Raw genomic sequence first — 22,632 nt, forward strand, 5'->3', positions numbered from 1 at the left:
TTTTGATTTCTATTTCCATATTGGCTGCGTATTCCTTCTATGTCTATATTGGCTGCGTTTTCCTTCTATTTCTATATTGGCTGCGTTTTCCAACGATATCTATATTGACTGCAACGATGTCTATATTGGCTGCGTTTTATGCCGATAAGGCAGCCTGCAATTTGCAGCGATGTCCATATTTGCTTCGATGAAAACAACATTGCGTTTAATCTATTCATACATTAAATATACATACATTTATACATTTATATTATCTCAATTTAATTATTCAATTGTGCTCATAAAAACACATTATTATGTCTTCATCTTGATACAGAACATCTAGGTTCCTAAATTCATATAAATGCATTCTCAATACAATTTCATTAGTTCAACGGCTTAAATGCTAGATAGTTTTTATTTAGAATCAATTTTGCCCATCATCGCGAAACATTGACCTTATCTGTTTTCTTCCTTTTTATATATTGTCTGCGCTAAAAGCTGCGTATTCGTTAATGAGTTTAAAACGTATAAAGCTTTAATATTTCATTATTTTAAACAAATAGGGATAACCATCGCTCTTAATTTAAATTAGAATTTCCTATTATTCGAATAAGTTTCACGCAATAAAATGTGTATATACAGTCATATTTTTTTTATTACAACTTTATATTCTTTTTTATTTATATATCGTATACATCTTGTGAAATAAACCTCCCGGTATCAATATTCAACTTCAAATTGACTGATATTCATTTTTAGAATGGTCTTGGTTCATAAATTCAACGAAATGCAATACAACTTACAAGTATTTAATTAGTTAAATATAGCACATTCATTTTTAGAATGTCCATGGTTCATAAATTCACCGAAATGCAATAAATTAATTAGTTAAATATAGCACATAAACTATATTGCATATCGTCTGCGTATTCCTTCTTTGTCTATATTGCCTGCGTTTTCCAACGATATCTATATTGACTGCAACGATGTCTATATTGGCTGCGTTTTATGGCCCGATAACGCAGCCTGCAATTTGCAGTCTGCGCTAAATGCCGCGTTTTATACACACCCAAAATTGTCACGCAAACAAATAATGTCGATCACATTGTCTTTGAATTTTCAACCCCGAAGTATTGAGATTATATAAAAAGCATTTTAATTAACAAGAGCCCGTTTTCAAACAGTGCATTACGTTCAACATAGAATGTTTGAAACAATTTCATACATTCTTAAGCAATCGTTAACTTCATTTGAAAAAAATCACTCAAAACAAATACATTTGCGAATACAAATAAATGGAAATTCAAAAGGGTACTCAATCTGAACGTTTAATTGACACATTTCATTTTCTTATTATCTGTTTATACTAGTAATATTATACAAATATAAGCAAAGTGAAACTCAAGTTCCACCAGTATAACATCATTTTTGATGACTAACAGGTCCTGTTGATGTTAGGTGGCAGGGGATATATCAGTGAAAGGGGGGTGAAAATTACATATCTTTAGGGTAGGTGTTACCTATGGTCTTTAAAAATCAATTAGGTATTTATAAGATGTATTTCTTGTGTTAGGTTGTAGAAAGAATGTCTCAAAATTTTGAAAAAAAACATTACAACTAGCCACAGCTCCCTAGCAAGGAAATTTTGAATCTTCAAAAAGGAGGTTTTCACTTTTGTCGGAAGTCAATATTTCACGCTGCAGAAACAGAACAAAATTTTGAAGGTAAATTGTGAAAAATCTAAACGTATGGGAGACACTTTTCTAGGCAAATAAACAAAGCACAGGGATGAAATTAGTGAGTAATGTAGCCAAAACTAGGATTGCATTCTGTTTGAATGTTCTGTGCATGCCATGAAATGGGTCAAATTTCTCAATTTTTCATTAAAAATGAGGTGGGTGGGGGGAAAGATCAAGGGCCATAGTTTCACAAGTGAAGAAGCCAGCCTTGTCTTTGGTTGTATTTTCAATGTATATTGCCTATGCTATGACACTGACACAAAAAGGCTTTCTTGTGTCACTTTCTGTTTTGATGCAATGGATTTGACTGTTTGCGCCCTTCGAAACTCGAAATTTGGTCAAAAATATATCCCCTGCCCCCTTAATAGCAAAACGCAAAATTTTAAAATTGTGTATATCATGCGAAAATTGATACATGTATTCCACAAATGTGTTGCGGTAACAAATCGAACATAATTTTGCATATATCTTTTAACCGCTATGGTTGAGATTATGGAAAACAAAGGGAGGTAATAATGTTAAAACCATTGCTAATTTTAGGAAAATTTCACGTGTGCTGGTTTCGCACTGGAAAACAATGTTTAAACTCATATTTGTGTAATAGCATCTACATTTGCACATTTTCTGAGCTTGAATACTTAAATAAGCAAGATAAGTCTGCAGTTTTGTAGAAAAAGTTGGTAAAAATAGGAAAATTATGCAAAATAGTGGTTTGTAACATGCCGCAAACATAAATTCTCTTTTTCTTCTTATTTGAAGTCATTATGGCAACATATTTCTTCATGTGACACCTAACCAATGAAGAAAGACTAAGATTGAAGCATTTATTTGATAATAAATACGAAATAATAAGTGAATGCCACATCTGGAAGGGGGCGTACACTCCAAGCGTCTATGGTGTTCTGCGGTGTAGTTTCCGCGGCAAAAGGCTAAGGCTTAAAGCTCACCATGCACTATATTATCTTGAAAATAAACATGCCATGTCATCAAAAATGCATGTGTCACATTTATGCCACAGTAAACTTTGTGTCAACATCAAGCACTTAAGTTATGGGCCTCAAAGCATTAACAAAAGGAAAATATGTGCTCATGAAGGTTCCTTATGCACTTGAAAATGTTTTCAAGCTGTGTCTTGTTTACAATGATGTTCTCATAGTCAGATATATTTGCCCACTGTTTCCAATTGTAGCACTTTGATTTTCAGACTGTGGTACTGTTTGATGTGGTCGCAGTTTAATAGGGAGAACGAGTGGACCCCGAGAACGATTACACGCATTCAAGACATCGTTAGCCACAGAATCACCCAATCGCACGACACTTTCCAGGTCAGGGTCTGAATTCAACGGAATAGAATCTTGAACTTGTTTCTCTACACAGGGCACATGCCTGCAGAAACTTTATAGTTTGGAAATACTCCTTTTTTGAAAAGTACACCTATGTTTTTCCTAGCGTGATTGTTTTTATAACTGTGCTGTGATTTCTTATGGAGTGATCTAATTTTGAATGGTATTTTAATGAATGAATATCAATATTTGGTGCATGTATTATGTAATCATATGGGAATATACATCTGTAAGACTGATTGATAGTGTCAATAATCATTTTAAACATTTGACATATAACTTGTGTGCTTCTCTACTAAATAGAGTCAAATGTTGTGAATAGGAACACTATTTTTTTGATTATTTCTGTTCTGGTTGTTTCCCTTGAATTGTGTGAATTTTTGGAGTTACTATGAAATACAAACAAAACACAGGATACAGTTCAGAAATGTTGCATTTAATTCATTAAACATTATATTTTAATGTAACAAAAGCTTTTTGTTTTATTATGCATATATTAAAAAACTTAATAGCAAAACGCAAAATTTTAAAATTGTGTGTATCATACGAAAATTGATACATGTATTCCACAAATGTGTTGCGGTAACAAATCGAACATAATTTTGCATATATCTTTTAACCGCTATGGTTGAGATTATGGAAAACAAAGGGAGGTAATAATGTTAAAACCATTGCTAGTTTTAGGAAAATTTCACGTGTGCTGGTTTCGCACTGGAAAACAATGTTTAAACTCATATTTGTGTAATAGCATCTACATTTGCACATTTTCTGAGCTTGAATACTTAAATAAGCAAGATAAGTCTGCAGTTTTGTAGAAAAAGTTGGTAAAAATAGGAAAATTATGCAAAATAGTGGTTTGTAACATGCCGCAAACATAAATTCTCTTTTTCTTCTTATTTGAAGTCATTATGGCAACATATTTCTTCATGTGACACCTAACCGATGAAGAAAGACTAAGATTGAAGCATTTATTTGATAATAAATACGAAATAATAAGTGAATGCCACATCTGGAAGGGGGCGTACACTCCAAGCGTCTATGGTGTTCTGCGGTGTAGTTTCCGCGGCAAAAGGCTAAGGCTTAAAGCTCACCATGCACTATATTATCTTGAAAATAAACATGCCATGTCATCAAAAATGCATGTGTCACATTTATGCCACAGTAAACTTTGTGTCAACATCAAGCACTTAAGTTATGGGCCTCAAAGCATTAACAAAAGGAAAATATGTGCTCATGAAGGTTCCTTATGCACTTGAAAATGTTTTAAAGCTGTGTCTTGTTTACAATGATGTTCTCATAGTCAGATATATTTGCCCACTGTTTCCAATTGTAGCACTTTGATTTTCAGACTGTGGTACTGTTTGATGTGGTCGCAGTTTAATAGGGAGAACGAGTGGACCCCGAGAACGATTACACGCATTCAAGACATCGTTAGCCACAGAATCACCCAATCGCACGACACTTTCCAGGTCAGGGTCTGAATTCAACGGAATAGAATCTTGAACTTGTTTCTCTACACAGGGCACATGCCTGCAGAAACTTTATAGTTTGGAAATACTCCTTTTTTGAAAAGTACACCTTTGTTTTTCCTAGCGTGATTGATTTTATAACTGTGCTGTGATTTCTTATGGAGTGATCTAATTTTGAATGGTATTTTAATGAATGAATATCAATATTTGGTGCATGTATTATGTAATCATATGGGAATATACATCTGTAAGACTGATTGATAGTGTCAATAATCATTTTAAACATTTGACATATAACTTGTGTGCTTCTCTACTAAATAGAGTCAAATGTTGTGAATAGGAACACTATTTTTTTGATTATTTCTGTTCTGGTTGTTTCCCTTGAATTGTGTGAATTTTTGGAATTACTATGAAATACAAACAAAACACAGGATACAGTTCAGAAATGTTGCATTTAATTCATTAAACATTATATTTTAATGTAACAAAAGCTTTTTGTTTTATTATGCATATATTAAAAAACTTAATAGCAAAACGCAAAATTTTAAAATTGTGTATATCATACGAAAATTGATACATGTATTCCACAAATGTGTTGCGGTAACAAATCGAACATAATTTTGCATATATCTTTTAACCGCTATGGTTGAGATTATGGAAAACAAAGGGAGGTAATAATGTTAAAACCATTACTAAATTTAGGAAAATTTCACGTGTGCTGGTTTCGCACTGGAAAACAATGTTTAAACTCATATTTGTGTAATAGCATCTACATTTGCACATTTTCTGAGCTTGAATACTTAAATAAGCAAGATAAGTCTGCAGTTTTGTAGAAAAAGTTGGTAAAAATAGGAAAATTATGCAAAATAGTGGTTTGTAACATGCCGCAAACATAACTTCTCTTTTTCTTCTTATTTGAAGTCATTATGGCAACATATTTCTTCATGTGACACCTAACCGATGAAGAAAGACTAAGATTGAAGCATTTATTTGATAATAAATACGAAATAATAAGTGAATGCCACATCTGGAAGGGGGCGTACACTCCAAGCGTCTATGGTGTTCTGCGGTGTAGTTTCCGCGGCAAAAGGCTAAGGCTTAAAGCTCACCATGCACTATATTATTTTGAAAATAAACATGCCATGTCATCAAAAATGCATGTGTCACATTTATGCCACAGTAAACTTTGTGTCAACATCAAGCACTTAAGTTATGGGCCTCAAAGCATTAACAAAAGGAAAATATGTGCTCATGAAGGTTCCTTATGCACTTGAAAATGTTTTCAAGCTGTGTCATGTTTACAATGATGTTCTCATAGTCAGATATATTTGCCCACTGTTTCCAATTGTAGCACTTTGATTTTCAGACTGTGGTACTGTTTGATGTGGTCGCAGTTTAATAGGGAGAACGAGTGGACCCCGAGAACGATTACACGCATTCAAGACATCGTTAGCCACAGAATCACCCAATCGCACGACACTTTCCAGGTCAGGGTCTGAATTCAACGGAATAGAATCTTGAACTTGTTTCTCTACACAGGGCACATGCCTGCAGAAACTTTATAGTTTGGAAATACTCCTTTTTTGAAAAGTACACCTTTGTTTTTCCTAGCGTGATTGTTTTTATAACTGCGCAATCTAATTTTTAATGGTATTTTAATGAATGAATATCAATATTTGGTGGATGTATTATGTAATCATATGGGATATACATCTGTTAGACTGATTGATAGTGTCAATAATCATTTTAAACATTTGACATATAACTTGTGTGCTTCTCTACTAAATAGAGTCAAATGTTGTGAATAGGAACACTATTTTTTTGATTATTTCTGTTCTGGTTGTTTCCCTTGAATTGTGTGAATTTTTGGAATTACTATGAAATACAAACAAAACACAGGATACAGTTCAGAAATGTTGCATTTAATTCATTAAACATTATATTTTAATGTAACAAAAGCTTTTTGTTTTATTATGCATATATTAAAAACAAAACGCAAAATTTTAAAATTGTGTATATCATACGAAAATTGATACATGTATTCCACAAATGTGTTGCGGTAACAAATCAAACATAATTTTGCATATATCTTTTAACCGCTATTGTTGAGATTATGGAAAACAAAGGGAGGTAATAATGTTAAAACCATTGCTAATTTTAGAAAAATTTCACGTGTGCTGGTTTCGCACTGGAAAACAATGTTTAAACTCATATTTGTGTAATAGCATCTACATTTGCACATTTTCTGAGCTTGAATACTTAAATAAGCAAGATAAGTCTGCAGTTTTGTAGAAAAAGTTGGTAAAAATAGGAAAATTATGCAAAATAGTGGTTTGTAACATGCCGCAAACATAAATTCTCTTTTTCTTCTTATTTGAAGTCATTATGGCAACATATTTCTTCATGTGACACCTAACCGATGAAGAAAGACTAAGATTGAAGCATTTATTTGATAATAAATACGAAATAATAAGTGAATGCCACATCTGGAAGGGGGCGTACACTCCAAGCGTCTATGGTGTTCTGCGGTGTAGTTTCCGCGGCAAAAGGCTAAGGCTTAAAGCTCACCATGCACTATATTATCTTGAAAATAAACATGCCATGTCATCAAAAATGCATGTGTCACATTTATGCCACAGTAAACTTTGTGTCAACATCAAGCACTTAAGTTATGGGCCTCAAAGCATTAACAAAAGGAAAATATGTGCTCATGAAGGTTCCTTATGCACTTGAAAATGTTTTCAAGCTGTGTCTTGTTTACAATGATGTTCTCATAGTCAGATATATTTGCCCACTGTTTCCAATTGTAGCACTTTGATTTTCAGACTGTGGTACTGTTTGATGTGGTCGCAGTTTAATAGGGAGAACGAGTGGACCCCGAGAACGATTACACGCATTCAAGACATCGTTAGCCACAGAATCACCCAATTGCACGACACTTTCCAGGTCAGGGTCTGAATTCAACGGAATAGAATCTTGAACTTGTTTCTCTACACAGGGCACATGCCTGCAGAAACTTTATAGTTTGGAAATACTCCTTTTTTGAAAAGTACACCTTTGTTTTTCCTAGCGTGATTGTTTTTATAACTGTGCTGTGATTTCTTATGGAGTGATCTAATTTTGAATGGTATTTTAATGAATGAATATCAATATTTGGTGCATGTATTATGTAATCATATGGGAATACAATCGTGATACATCGGCTATCTCGGATTCCTCCGTAAGATAGGCCTCGTGGCTAACAGTCGCCATATTGCCTTGTATTACTACTTTACTACCCAAAAGGTTGTCAGTCTATTGTTATGAGGCTGTATACGATGCGCGTTGAACTAGCGCCAAACTTTTTACCGAAACTTTGATATTAAGAGCACTATTAACGTTCATTTGTGTTGCACTTTGACCTATTATCCAAGTGATTTACTTTTCCATTATTATTTAATCACCCTATCATCCAATTTTTAAGATGAAATTACGGTGTTTACAAAACCAACCAAACCGAAAGTGAAACTGGATGCATTACGTTTCGCGATGTAAACATTAAATATTTGTTCAGTTTGAGGAAGCGAATCGATAATAGACGTTGGAATATGTATGCAATACAGACTATCATTGCCGATTGTAGTACTGGCTAAAAAATACCTTTTATGACAGGTCATGTATAGAACGTTAATTAAATAGTGACCATAAATCACTACAAATGTCTGCGTTGTTCATTAATATAATTAATGCACGTTTCTGATCTAATTGCCTGTATCTAGTTGTAATTACCATGATATTGATAAAAATAAACGTTTTTTTCATAAATTAACATTACATGTTTTATTTTTATCATTAAGGGAATAAATAATTGTATCATTATCATCATTAAATATTCTGAAAATAATCTAAATTATCATGATTACTTTAAAGTAGAATTTTTAAATTTTACTCATTATTTTTAATGAATTTCCACATTTGCTTGATTCAAAATAAAATGTATTAATAAGGGTTTCAGTTGTTAGTTTTAACCCATTTTTAGTTTGATTAAATTTAAATTACTAACTACGTACATGTATGTGAAATGCTCTTGAGTTCATTTCCTGGGCCTAGAACCAGTACTTGGGTGTCTCTTGGAGATTTCTTAAGAATGCTCCCACACTGGGGATCAAACCAGTGACCTCCAGATCATTAGGTGGACACCACATCCATTACACATCAGCGACCTTTAATTAGTTATTTACTTTCGTATTGCAGCATTATATAATATAATGTTGCTACATATTTTTGTAAAATGATTAATGTGCAGTACTAAATAAACTAAATGCATACAATTTTAATTGTGTATATTGTGTGATTATTAGTTACAAATTCACTTTTTACAGGTATACTGGATTATGAAAGACTGATAAACATAAAATTGACAACTCATCTCCCCAACGATACTTTGTGTGGCTCATTCTCAGAACAAACCCATAGTCAGTGAGAAAACTACAGTGTAAAAAGAGCACTTGATTGTGACAATTATGGCTGACCAAGCAAATGTTATCATTTAAAATAAAGAAAACTTCCAGTTCAATATACATTTTATACCAATTGTGACATAGACCAACACAGAAAATAATTATAAGGTTGATTTTCCCAAAATTGACTGTTACAATTGGATACTGTTTTAAGATTCACTCTACTTTGTCTGAAAATAAGAGTCCTAAATGATGTAATAGAAACATACATATTTAATTTTTAGTTTTACAAGTATATATATATATATATACTAAGTTTAACTAAGTCTATACATACACATTATATACATTTGTATGCTTTGATTTTTTTTCTATTGAAGCCAAATTAATATCCCATTAGATAGATAGATAGATAGATAATATCACAGCAGTATTCCTAGTTTGTCTGCAAGTACTGCAGAAATCATGGATTATTGTTTTACTGAGTCAGCCTTAATCTTTATATTATAATTGTTAAAACAGATTAAGATGTGCATAATACAATTGAGGATGCATCAAGATTAAAAAATGGTACATGTATAAATTAATAAAGAATCAATAACAATCAGAAACTGTGCATTTTTTTCAGTATTGTGTGAAAGGATTTGAATTAATTGTTAATATGATTTATGTGAATTTGAATAAATATATAAAATTGCATATTTTATTATTCTGACAGCATTTATAAACTGTGTTCATGCAAGCATGAACATGGTTTCATTTTTTGAGTATTTAAACAAGAGGGCCATGATGGCCCTGTATCGCTCCACTGCTGAAAAAAGGCTGAAACAAATTTCTCTGCATGTGCAAATACTTAAATATAGGCCCTATTTAAGCACATGTACACTTTTGTGACCTTCTCGGCTGGGTCAAATTTAACCCCAGAGGCATAATTTGAGCAAACTTTGTAGAGGACTACTATATCTCACTTCATACAAAATGTGGTAGCCCTAGGTCCTAGAGTTAAGGACATGAATATTTTTAAAGTTTTCACAAAATAAGCAAGATATAAGCGTATATAATGTTCAATTTTGTGACCCGCCGGTCAGGATCAATTTTGACCCAAAGGGCATAATTTGAACAAACTTGGTAGAGGACTATACGATGTTATTGCATACAAAATTTGGTAGCCATAGTCTGAATGGTTTTCGACAAGAAGATTTTTAAAGATTTCACAAAATAGGCGCTTTATAAGCGTTTATTCAGTTTTGTGACCTCCTGGGGCAGGGTCAAAGTTGACTCCAGAGGCATTATTTGAACAAATTTGGTAGAGGTTTATTAGATGTCACTACATACCAAATTTGGTAGCCCTAGGCCCAATGGTTATGGACAACAAGATTTTTAAAGTTTTCACAAAATAGGCCCCATATAAGCGTATGTTCAGTTTTGTGACCCCGGGCAGGGTCAAATTTGACCCAAGGGGCATAATTTGAACAAACTTGGTAGAGAACTATTACATGTCACTACATACCAAATTTGGTAGCCCTATGCCTTATGGTTAAGGACAAGAAGAGTTTTAAAATTTTCACAAAATAGGCACTATATAAGCATATAATTGATTTTGTGGCCCCCGGGGCAGGGTCAAATTTGACCCCTGGGACATAATTTGAACAAACTAAGTAGAGGACTATACAATGTCACTACATACCAAATTGTGTAGCCCTAGGCCTTATGGTTATGGACAAGAATTTTTTTAAGTTTTCACAAAATAGGCATTATATAAGCATATGTTCAATTTTGTGACCCCCGGGGCAGGGTCAAATGTGACCATAGGGATTAAATTTGAACAAATTTGGTAGAGGACTATTAGATGTCACTATATACCAAATTTGATAGCCCTAGGCCGGATGGTTATGGACAAGAAGATTTTTTAAGTTTTCACAAAATAGGCCTTATATAAGCATATGTTCAATTTTGTGACCCTCGGGGCAGGGTCAAAATTGATCCCAGGGGCATAATTTGAAAAAACTTGGTAGAGGACTATAAGATGCCACTACATACCAAATTTGGTAGCCCTAGGCTCAATGGTTATGGACGAGAAGATTTGTAAAGTTTTCACAAAATATACCCTATATAAGCATATGTTCAATTTTGTGACCCCCGGGGCAGGGTCAAATTTGACCCCAGGGGCATAATTTGGACAAATTTGGTAGAGGACTATTAGATGTCTCTACATACCAAATTTGATAGCCCTTGACCCAATGGTTATGAACGGGAGATTTTGAAAGTTTACACAAAAAAAGGCCTTATATAAGCAAATTTTCAATTTTGTGACCCCTGGGACAGAGTCAAATTTGACCCCAGGGGCATAATTTGAACAAATTTGAAAGAGGTTCACCCCAGGAACATTCCTAAGAAATTTCATCAGAATTGGACCAGTAGTTTAGGAGATGTTTAAAGGAAAAGTTAATGCATGGACGCACGATGGACACATGACCTTTGGCCAGTGGAGCTAAAAATCAAATTAAACATTTAGTTTTGATGTAAAATCAGTTTTTATATGCAAGTGTCTATTTCACTTATTAATTAAAACAGCATATTATACATTATTGAAAAGATTATTCCAAGCTTGATGTCATATTTCAACTTTGCATAGTGTAGTTAATTGAACATTGTATTGAACTGTATGGGCAGCTATATTTTTTAATTTATGTATGATGTATTATACAAAATGCATTATTTCTACCACAAGTAGACCATATAAGGCCAACTGCTACTAAATAGGCACTGGTATGAATTTGACACTGTTTTTGATGCTCTTACAAAACTTTAATTATTACTTCACTTTAGTATATTAAATAAGTTTTTGTTCAACATTTTTTGCAAAAGAGTGTCTTAATGCATTTGAAAATATACTTAAAACAAACTAAAAATGCATTTTAACATACCTTTTTCCTGGTAAAGTGTATTTGGGATGATAAAAAATACACTTGAAGAGTATTAATGCTGGAAAAATGCAGAAAAAAATACATTTGTTTCTGTTAGAAGTGTGTCTGGTCTGCATTTTTAAGTATATTAAATGCACATCAAATGCAGATAAATACAATGCCAATACTGTTACATGTATTGTAATGGACATACAATGCACTTGTTCTTGTATTTAAATGCTTTAGTGAATTGAAATAACCTTTTATAACGTTTTAACAATTAATAATACCTTTTTATATAAATTTTCTTTTGAAATGTGACACTTAATTGATTTTTGCACCACTAGTAAGAGATATAATGTGTGCTCATATCGCTTTATCATTACACTATATAATATCATTTGTTGTATGAAAATTCCCCGTAAATTCATGTGAAAGCTCAAGAGATCAATAGCAGCGTGCTATACCCTGCTCCTTTTTACATGACTTGATGGTATTTAGTCCCCAATTCTACATGGCCAAGGGCAAATTAATGTGCAGATTTGACAAATAAGTCATAACTGGGATCAAATAGGCAGACTTTCATATTACTTGTATTTAATTTAAATCATGATCTGAATTGCTCTTTGGCAAATCTTCGTTGGTCACAGAATTCAACTGAATTTTGTTCACGTTGTAGTGATTATATTTTCAATATTTATCAGACAACATCTTTCTTCAAAAGTTTAACATGATTGCTTGGTTAATTTAGAAACAAGATCAATGCATCATAACATAAAATGAAAAAATGTGTAATAGTAAAAATGGCAGCAAAAAAGCACTAGATTATCTGCCTTAAATCTTAGACGTTATGTTGATGTATTGGAATTTCTCATAAATAATGTGTTCCATAGTTGTATAATTGTATAGTCGCATGCATGATTGTTGTCAATGTCACAATACCAATTAAAGCCTATAATTTACTAAAACAATTTGAAGTTTGATTTGTGTTTTTTTCAAGATCTGTTATATATAATTTATATATATATATATATATATATATATATATATATATATATATATATATATATATATATATATATATATATATATATATATATATATATATTGTTGAAAAGTTAACATGCAATAAGTTTACTGTAATTAAGTGACAAATAGTTTTACTGATTTTGTTGGATGCATACATGGTTTGTGCAGAGGACAGTAGCAAAAACAAGAGCTGTCTCCGTAGGATGACATACGCCCCCGATAAACGCTTTGATAGAAGTTATGAGCATTTTTCAAAACCTAAACGCCGACCCTAAGTTCAAGGTCAAAGGGGTCAAAATTTGTGTGTATGGGAAGGCCTTGTCCATATACACATGCATACCAAATATGAATGTTACATCTGAAGCGACATAGAAGTTATGAGCATTTTTTCGAAACCTAAATGCAAAGTGTGACGGATAGACAGTGCGATCACTATATGCCCTCATTTGGGAGCATAAAAATGTGTTTCACATTGTTTTGGTAAATTAGTAATGTAGTTAAAAGAACAGAATCATCAATTATAAAGTTATTGATTATAAAGTGTTGCTGGCATATTTGATGCATTCATCTAGCTATAAGAAGGTCCCTGTTTTATCCCCACTGGCACTGAGCGAGGGTTCTCAAAATCTTTAAACAATATGAATAAGTACATATAGGGTCGAGAAAGCCTTGTTGATATGGGGGCTAAACACCTGAAAACAAAGCGACCCAGGTTAAAGGCCGAGGCCAAATAAATAAACCAGAGGCCGCATGAGCCTGCTATACTCTGAACAAGTATTGTTTCTTCTCAGAAAACTGGCTTAAGTGTCTTACTAAGCTTTAGACTTTGAGTTTCAGTGCAATCTATCTAAAATAAATTGGTTAAATTAAATAATAATTTGTAAAAAATAAACATTCTGCACAAATTCAATTATTTACTTTACCTGTGTGCATGAATCATTTCAGTCTTGATGGTTAGTGAACTATGTCAAAAGCACCATAGCTATGAAACACTTGTATTTTGAATATTGCAATGTTCCACAGAAATGATGCTGATGATAATTCTACACGATCATGACATGAACAATGATGAATTATTAGATATATTTCTAAATTCCATTTCCACCAACAATTCGGTTATTCCACTACCAGTTCACATGCTTCGTACACAGTTGAAAATAACACTATTCCACTCAACAACCGTGACACATGTACTCAATTTTTCAACTTTTCGCAATTAAAATTGTCTTCTACTGTTATTGTTGTTGTTGTACTTTTGAAAGTAGTTCGAAAGATGGCGACCATTAACCCAGAGATTGATTTATGAAATAAATCGTCTGCTGATCCAGAGTGATGGGAATATACATCTGTAAGACTGATTGATAGTGTCAATAATCATTTTAAACATTTGACATATAACTTGTGTGCTTCTCTACTAAATAGAGTCAAATGTTGTGAATAGGAACACTATTTTTTTGATTATTTCTGTTCTGGTTGTTTCCCTTGAATTGTGTGAATTTTTGGAATTACTATGAAATACAAACAAAACACAGGATACAGTTCAGAAATGTTGCATTTAATTCATTAAACATTATATTTTAATGTAACAAAAGCTTTTTGTTTTATTATGCATATATTAAAAAACTTAAGCAAAACGCAAAATTTTAAAATCGTGTATATCATACGAAAATTGATACATGTATTCCACAAATGTGTTGCGGTAACAAATCGAACATAATTTTGCATATATCTTTTAACCGCTATGGTTGAGATTATGGAAAACAAAGGGAGGTAATAATGTTAAAACCATTGCTAATTTTAGAAAAATTTCACGTGTGCTGGTTTCGCACTGGAAAACAATGTTTAAACTCATATTTGTGTAATAGCATCTACATTTGCACATTTTCTGAGCTTTGAATACTTAAATAAGCAAGATAAGTCTGCAGTTTTGTAGAAAAAGTTGGTAAAAATAGGAAAATTATGCAAAATAGTGGTTTGTAACATGCCGCAAACATAAATTCTCTTTTTCTTCTTATTTGAAGTCATTATGGCAACATATTTCTTCATGTGACACCTAACCGATGAAGAAAGACTAAGATTGAAGCATTTATTTGATAATAAATACGAAATAATAAGTGAATGCCACATCTGGAAGGGGGCGTACACTCCAAGCGTCTATGGTGTTCTGCGGTGTAGTTTCCGCGGCAAAAGGCTAAGGCTTAAAGCTCACCATGCACTATATTATCTTGAAAATAAACATGCCATGTCATCAAAAATGCATGTGTCACAATTATGCCACAGTAAACTTTGTGTCAACATCAAGCACTTAAGTTATGGGCCTCAAAGCATTAACAAACGGAAAATATGTGCTCATGAAGGTTCCTTATGCACTTGAAAATGTTTTCAAGCTGTGTCCTGTTTACAATGATGTTCTCATAGTAAGATATATTTGCCCACTGTTTCCAATTGTAGCACTTTGATTTTCAGACTGTGGTACTGTTTGATGTGGTCGCAGTTTAATAGGGAGAACGAGTGGACCCAGAGAACGATTACACGCATTCAAGACATCGTTAGCCACAGAATCACCCAATCGCACGACACTTTCCAGGTCAGGGTCTGAATTCAACGGAATAGAATCTTGAACTTGTTTCTCTACACAGGGCACATGCCTGCAGAAACTTTATAGTTTGGAAATACTCCTTTTTTGAAAAGTACACCTTTGTTTTTCCTAGCGTGATTGTTTTTATAACTGTGCTGTGATTTCTTATGGAGTGATCTAATTTTGAATGGTATTTTCATGAATGAATATCAATATTTGGTGCATGTATTATGTAATCATATGGGAATATACATCTGTAAGACTGATTGATAGTGTCAATAATCATTTTAAACATTTGACATATAACTTGTGTGCTTCTCTACTAAATAGAGTCAAATGTTGTGAATAGGAACACTATTTTTTTGATTATTTCTGTTCTGGTTGTTTCCCTTGAATTGTGTGAATTTTTGGAATTACTATGAAATACAAACAAAACACAGGATACAGTTCAGAAATGTTGCATTGAATTCATTAAACATTATATTTTAATGTAACAAAAGCTTTTTGTTTTATTATGCATATATTAAAAAACTTAATAGCAAAATGCAAAATTTTAAAATTGTGTATATCATACGAAAATTGATACATGTATTCCACAAATGTGTTGCGGTAACAAATCGAACATAATTTTGCATATATCTTTTAACCGCTATGGTTGAGATTATGGAAAACAAAGGGAGGTAATAATGTTAAAACCATTGCTAATTTTAGGAAAATTTCACGTGTGCTGGTTTCGCACTGGAAAACAATGTTTAAACTCATATTTGTGTAATAGCATCTACATTTGCACATTTTCTGAGCTTGAATACTTAAATAAGCAAGATAAGTCTGCAGTTTTGTAGAAAAAGTTGGTAAAAATAGGAAAATTATGCAAAATAGTGGTTTGTAACATGCCGCAAACATAAATTCTCTTTTTCTTCTTATTTGAAGTCATTATGGCAACATATTTCTTCATGTGACACCTAACCGATGAAGAAAGACTAAGATTGAAGCATTTATTTGATAATAAATACGAAATAATAAGTGAATGCCACATCTGGAAGGGGGCGTACACTCCAAGCGTCTATGGTGTTTTGCGGTGTAGTTTCCGCGGCAAAAGGCTAAGGCTTAAAGCTCACCATGCACTATATTATCTTGAAAATAAACATGCCATGTCATCAAAAATGCATGTGTCACATTTATGCCACAGTAAACTTTGTGTCAACATCAAGCACTTAAGTTATGGGCCTCAAAGCATTAACAAAAGGAAAATATGTGCTCATGAAGGTTCCTTATGCACTTGAAAATGTTTTCAAGCTGTGTCTTGTTTACAATGATGTTCTCATAGTCAGATATATTTGCCCACTGTTTCCAATTGTAGCATTTTGATTTTCAGACTGTGGTACTGTTTGATGTTGTCGCAGTTTAATAGGGATAATGAGTGGACCCCGAGAACGATTACACGCATTCAAGATATCGTTAGCCACAGAATCACCCAATCGCACGACACTTTCCAGGTCAGGGTCTGAATTCAACGGAATAGAATCTTGAACTTGTTTCTCTACACAGGGCACATGCCTGCAGAAACTTTATAGTTTGGAAATACTCCTTTTTTGAAAAGTACACCTTTGTTTTTCCTAGCGTGATTGTTTTTATAACTGTGCTGTGATTTCTTATGGAGTGATCTAATTTTGAATGGTATTTTAATGAATGAATATCAATATTTGGAGCATGTATTATGTAATCATATGGGAATATACATCTGTAAGACTGATTGATAGTGTCAATAATCATTTTAAACATTTGACATATAACTTGTGTGCTTCTCTACTAAATAGAGTAAAATGTTGTGAATAGGAACACTATTTTTTTGATTATTTCTGTTCTGGTTGTTTCCCTTGAATTGTGTGAATTTTTGGAATTACTATGAAATACAAACAAAACACAGGATACAGTTCAGAAATGTTGCATTTAATCCATTAAACATTATATTTTAATGTAACAAAAGCTTTTTGTTTTATTATGCATATATTAAAAAACTTAATAGCAAAACGCAAAATTTTAAAATTGTGTATATCATACGAAAATTGATACATGTATTCCACAAATGTGTTGCGGTAACAAATCGAACATAATTTTGCATATATCTTTTAACCGCTATGGTTGAGATTATGGAAAACAAAGGGAGGTAATAATGTTAAAACCATTGCTAATTTTAGGAAAATTTCACGTGTGCTGGTTTCGCACTGGAAAACAATGTTTAAACTCATATTTGTGTAATAGCATCTACATTTGCACATTTTCTGAGCTTGAATACTTAAATAAGCAAGATAAGTCTGCAGTTTTGTAGAAAAAGTTGGTAAAAATAGGAAAATTATGCAAAATAGTGGTTTGTAACATGCCGCAAACATAAATTCTCTTTTTCTTTTTATTTGAAGACATTATGGCAACATATTTCTTCATGTGACACCTAACCGATGAAGAAAGACTAAGATTGAAGCATTTATTTGATAATAAATACGAAATAATAAGTGAATGCCACATCTGGAAGGGGGCGTACACTCCAAGCGTCTATGGTGTTCTGCGGTGTAGTTTCCGCGGCAAAAGGCTAAGGCTTAAAGCTCACCATGCACTATATTATCTTGAAAATAAACATGCCATGTCATCAAAAATGCATGTGTCACATTTATGCCACAGTAAACTTTGTGTCAACATCAAGCACTTAAGTTATGGGCCTCAAAGCATTAACAAAAGGAAATTATGTGCTCATGAAGGTTCCTTATGCACTTGAAAATGTTTTCAAGCTGTGTCTTGTTTACAATGATGTTCTCATAGTAAGATATATTTGCCCACTGTTTCCAATTGTAGCACTTTGATTTTCAGACTGTGGTACTGTTTGATGTGGTCGCAGTTTAATAGGGAGAACGAGTGGACCCCGAGAACGATTACACGCATTCAAGACATCGTTAGCCACAGAATCACCCAATCGCACGACACTTTCCAGGTCAGGGTCTGAATTCAACGGAATAGAATCTTGAACTTGTTTCTCTACACAGGGCACATGCCTGCAGAAACTTTATAGTTTGGAAATACTCCTTTTTTGAAAAGTACACCTTTGTTTTTCCTAGCGTGATTGTTTTTATAACTGTGCTGTGATTTCTTATGGAGTGATCTAATTTTGAATGGTATTTTAATGAATGAATATCAATATTTGGTGCATGTATTATGTAATCATATGGGAATATACATCTGTAAGACTGATTGATAGTGTCAATAATCATTTTAAACATTTGACATATAACTTGTGTGCTTCTCTACTAAATAGAGTCAAATGTTGTGAATAGGAACACTATTTTTTTGATTATTTCTGTTCTGGTTGTTTCCCTTGAATTGTGTGAATTTTTGGAATTACTATGAAATACAAACAAAACACAGGATACAGTTCAGAAATGTTGCATTTAATTCATTAAACATTATATTTTAATGTAACAAAAGCTTTTTGTTTTATTATGCATATATTAAAAAACTTAAGGTGGCAGGGGATATATCAGTGAAAGGGGGGTCCATGAAAATTACATATCTTTAGGGTAGGTGTTACCTATGGTCTTTAAAAATCAATTAGGTATTTATAAGATGTATTTCTTGTGTTAGGTTGTAGAAAGAATGTCTCAAAATTTTGGAAAAAAACATTACAACTAGCCACAGCTCCCTAGCAAGGAAATTTTGAATCTTCAAAAAGGAGGTTTTCACTTTTGTCGGAAGTCAATATTTCACGCTGCAGAAACAGAACAAAATTTTGAAGGTAAATTGTGAAAAATCTAAACGTATGGGAGACACTTTTCTAGGCAAATAAACAAAGCACAGGGATGAAATTAGTGAGTAATGTAGCCAAAACTAGGATTGCATTCTGTTTGAATGTTCTGTGCATGCCATGAAATGGGTCAAATTTCTCAATTTTTCTTTAAAAATGAGGTGGGTGGGGGGAAAGATCAAGGGCCATAGTTTCACAAGTGAAGAAGCCAGCCTTGTCTTTGGTTGTATTTTCAATGTATATTGCCTATGCTATGACACTGACACAAAAAGGCTTTCTTGTGTCACTTTCTGTTTTGATGCAATGGATTTGACTGTTTGCGGCCTTTCGGAACTCGAAATTTGGTCAAAAATATATCCCCTGCCCCCTTAGTATACGAAAACTACTTTACCAAACATCTTCACTTTGAAGAGCTTTTTGTCGCATATTGACCCGCCTACCTAGCTCAACAGCCAATGTCACATTTATGAACACTGCAGCTGGTTTGGACGGTTACATCTTCAATCAACGGGCACTTATTATTAACTAACCATGCATAAGCAGCATGCAGAGATGGTGTATTGCCTGTCTAAAGCTGAACGATTAAAAAAATTAATATGGCCATGGTGCAGTTAGTCTCATTATAAACTCGTTATTTATCAGCAAACTCCAGAATAATTGACTTTACAAATGCACAGTATGGATCCAAAGTATCGCGCTCAACACATGTCAACAGTTCAACGGTCATTGTCTCTCTTTATATTTGAGGATAGTTTGTTAAAACATGTATTTACATGTAGATAAAGATATCCAGTTCGATAACGCCTGGTTTCTTAACGACGTACATATACTTCAAGCATTGCCCGGATCTAAAATCTGACCCATGATGTACCGACATTACTATCCAAACCAAGGATAAAGATAAATTTACTGCTTAGGCGTCCTTGACAAATATTTGCTGATAACATTCCGGCAATACTTATGATATATATGTGAGACGGTTACACATCACAGTTGACACCAGATAGAATGGAACATATTTATATTGCTGCCATTGATTTTGGTGCGACACACACCGTAGCTGGTTCTTGCGTTAGACATGAGCCAGTTACTCAAACTGTTGCGTTTAAAACTAAATTAGGGCACATTGCATACAAGGCTCCCACAACTGCTGGATACATTCAAGAAATTTGTAGACTTTGGTTACAAAGCTGAGGAAACATACGAGGACATGTGTAAAGGCGGAAAATCGGACGACTATTTCTAATTTGACCGTTTTAAGTTGAAATTTTATGAAACAAAGACATTTGAATTCTTATGAAATGAAAAATAACTTATTTAAGTAATATGATGAATCGGCGATTGCATTTATTGTAATGTTGATATGTGCACTCCTGTTAACTGTGATATATAACTGAATATTAATAAGTGTATTGTAGATATGAACAAAGTATACACCTACTCGCGGTATAACAATACTACGGTGGCATAAAGGGGACATAGGCAATAATTTATTTAACAGTCTCTATGACGTGCGCACGTCAAAGCTATGACGTGGGCGCGTCATAACTATGGCGTGCGCACGTCAAAACTATGATATGCGCACGTCATAGAAATAGTTAAATAATATAACTTAGGAAATATTTTATTTAACTATTTCTATGACGTGCGCACGTCATAACTATGACGTGCCCACGTCATAGAAATAGTTAAACAAAATATTTCCTATGTCCAATTTATGCCGCCGTACAATACTGAATAATAAATCAAAATATGCCTAGATTGTGAGATATCAATAGATAATATCTACTATTGTTCATGTATCAAAGAAAGAGGTGAAACCAACGGACTCTGTCTCGATAGTTTAAATTATTTGTCAATATTGTTTACCCTAAATTTCATTTAAAATATATCTACATGACAAGCGGATTTTATTAAGAACATGTTTAGCTACTATATTTAAATACTTTTGTAGATTCTCCGTAGTGGATAAAAAAAGTTATAAGTAGGTTGCAATAGTGAATATTACACCTTTGAGTATTTTACTTGACTTGCTAATCTTGTTAATAATGTTTTCTTTCAAATCGCTCGATGGGAAATTGATATGTATCACTTATGTTTCAGTGATGAATACTTAAACTACGTTTGAGGTTCTCCACTCGTTTTGAAGTTTCAACCACTTTTCGGCCCAATTTAAATGTCTTTTTGTCATAGACTGTTTCAATACCATGAATACTGAATGTATCGCTCTTAGTTAACTTTTGTCTGTTGTGTATTTATTCAGGTTTTAAAATGTGTTCTTTCCCTATTAAGTTATTATCGATGGGTGTTTGGTGCGCCTTTGAGCTAGTTACAGCTTATCTTTCTTTCCAATGTCCATTCCAAAACAAGTCTGCAGTGCCAATCTGTGTCAATTCCATGCCTCTAAGCAGTTGGGGGACTATAGGAACGCTCTTCGCCCGGCAGTCTATCCGTCCGTCCATCAGCCTGTCCGTAAAACGTTCGTGTCCGTTCCATATATCCTATACGCTTTAACGGATGTCCATAAAACTGGCCTTAAATATTAAGGGCATTTTAGCGATATGCATAATGCATGAGTCAGTCACACCGGCTCAAGGTCAATGTAGTGTTTTAAGGTCAAACGTTTGTCTTACTAATTGTGTGTACGCTCCATATATCCGATACAAGTTGAAGGAGTGTTTAGAGTTAAGCTTTTATTATATTCGTGTCTGCTACGTATATTCTATCCCCATTGAAAGATTATCATGAAACTTGAATTTCATTCAGATGATGTCCTGAGGTCGTGAGTCAATTACGCTGTCTAAAAATAAGCGTCACTTTTACAATTTCAAAAGAATGTCGATGGGGAATATAGCTGACTTGTTATGGGCAGTGTTTAGTGTATTGGGCGGTATGTCAGAGTCTATTGGTCTATAGTTATAAGAACTTGCCTATTTCTCTCTTGATAAAGTTTCTGGAGTTTCTTTGAATCCCAAATGGAAGTCGTTTTAAATTTTTTAGGTTTAGATGTTGTTTTTGTTTGAAATTTCTGAAAGAATCACTTTATTGACTTACAAATTTCAACAACCTTACCTTTCCATTTATATAGTATAAACGTAATAAATCAACTCATTTGGGCGAGCTTGAAAGAATTTCACACAACGTGAAATTTTGTTCTAAAATCCGTAAACAGATGAATATTCAAGTATTACTATTTTGGACGTACAATTGATTTGCATTTAATAAGGATTCAGAACCGATTCGTTTTGGTTCGCGATTCGAATCACAAAGGAATGCGCACTACGTTTTCGTTCATGTGCATTAATCGAATAAGCGTTAAGTTTTTTAGTCATAATCTATTGAGTTTTGTAAACAAAA

The 22,632-nt window shown here is 33.3% G+C and overlaps 1 long non-coding RNA gene across 6 annotated transcripts; it reads left to right on the plus strand.

Moving 5' to 3' along the window:
• The first annotated feature begins 1,450 nt into the window (after window positions 1–1,450).
• LOC127852872 (uncharacterized) lies at window positions 1,451–19,286 on the plus strand. 6 transcript variants are annotated; one of them, XR_008036325.1, is made up of 6 exons: window positions 1,451–1,706; window positions 2,926–3,046; window positions 4,413–4,533; window positions 5,900–6,020; window positions 7,359–7,479; window positions 18,348–19,282. It is a non-coding gene; the product is annotated as an uncharacterized LOC127852872 (long non-coding RNA). The 6 variants fall into 6 exon arrangements; XR_008036329.1 differs by lacking the exon at window positions 2,926–3,046 and having other exon boundaries at window positions 18,348–19,283; XR_008036328.1 differs by lacking the exon at window positions 1,451–1,706 and having other exon boundaries at window positions 2,555–3,046; window positions 5,900–6,123; window positions 18,348–19,286.
• Window positions 19,287–22,632: the final 3,346 nt, after the last annotated feature.

Source organism: Dreissena polymorpha, chromosome 12, assembly GCF_020536995.1.
Source record: "Dreissena polymorpha isolate Duluth1 chromosome 12, UMN_Dpol_1.0, whole genome shotgun sequence".
NCBI lineage: Eukaryota > Metazoa > Mollusca > Bivalvia > Myida > Dreissenidae > Dreissena > Dreissena polymorpha.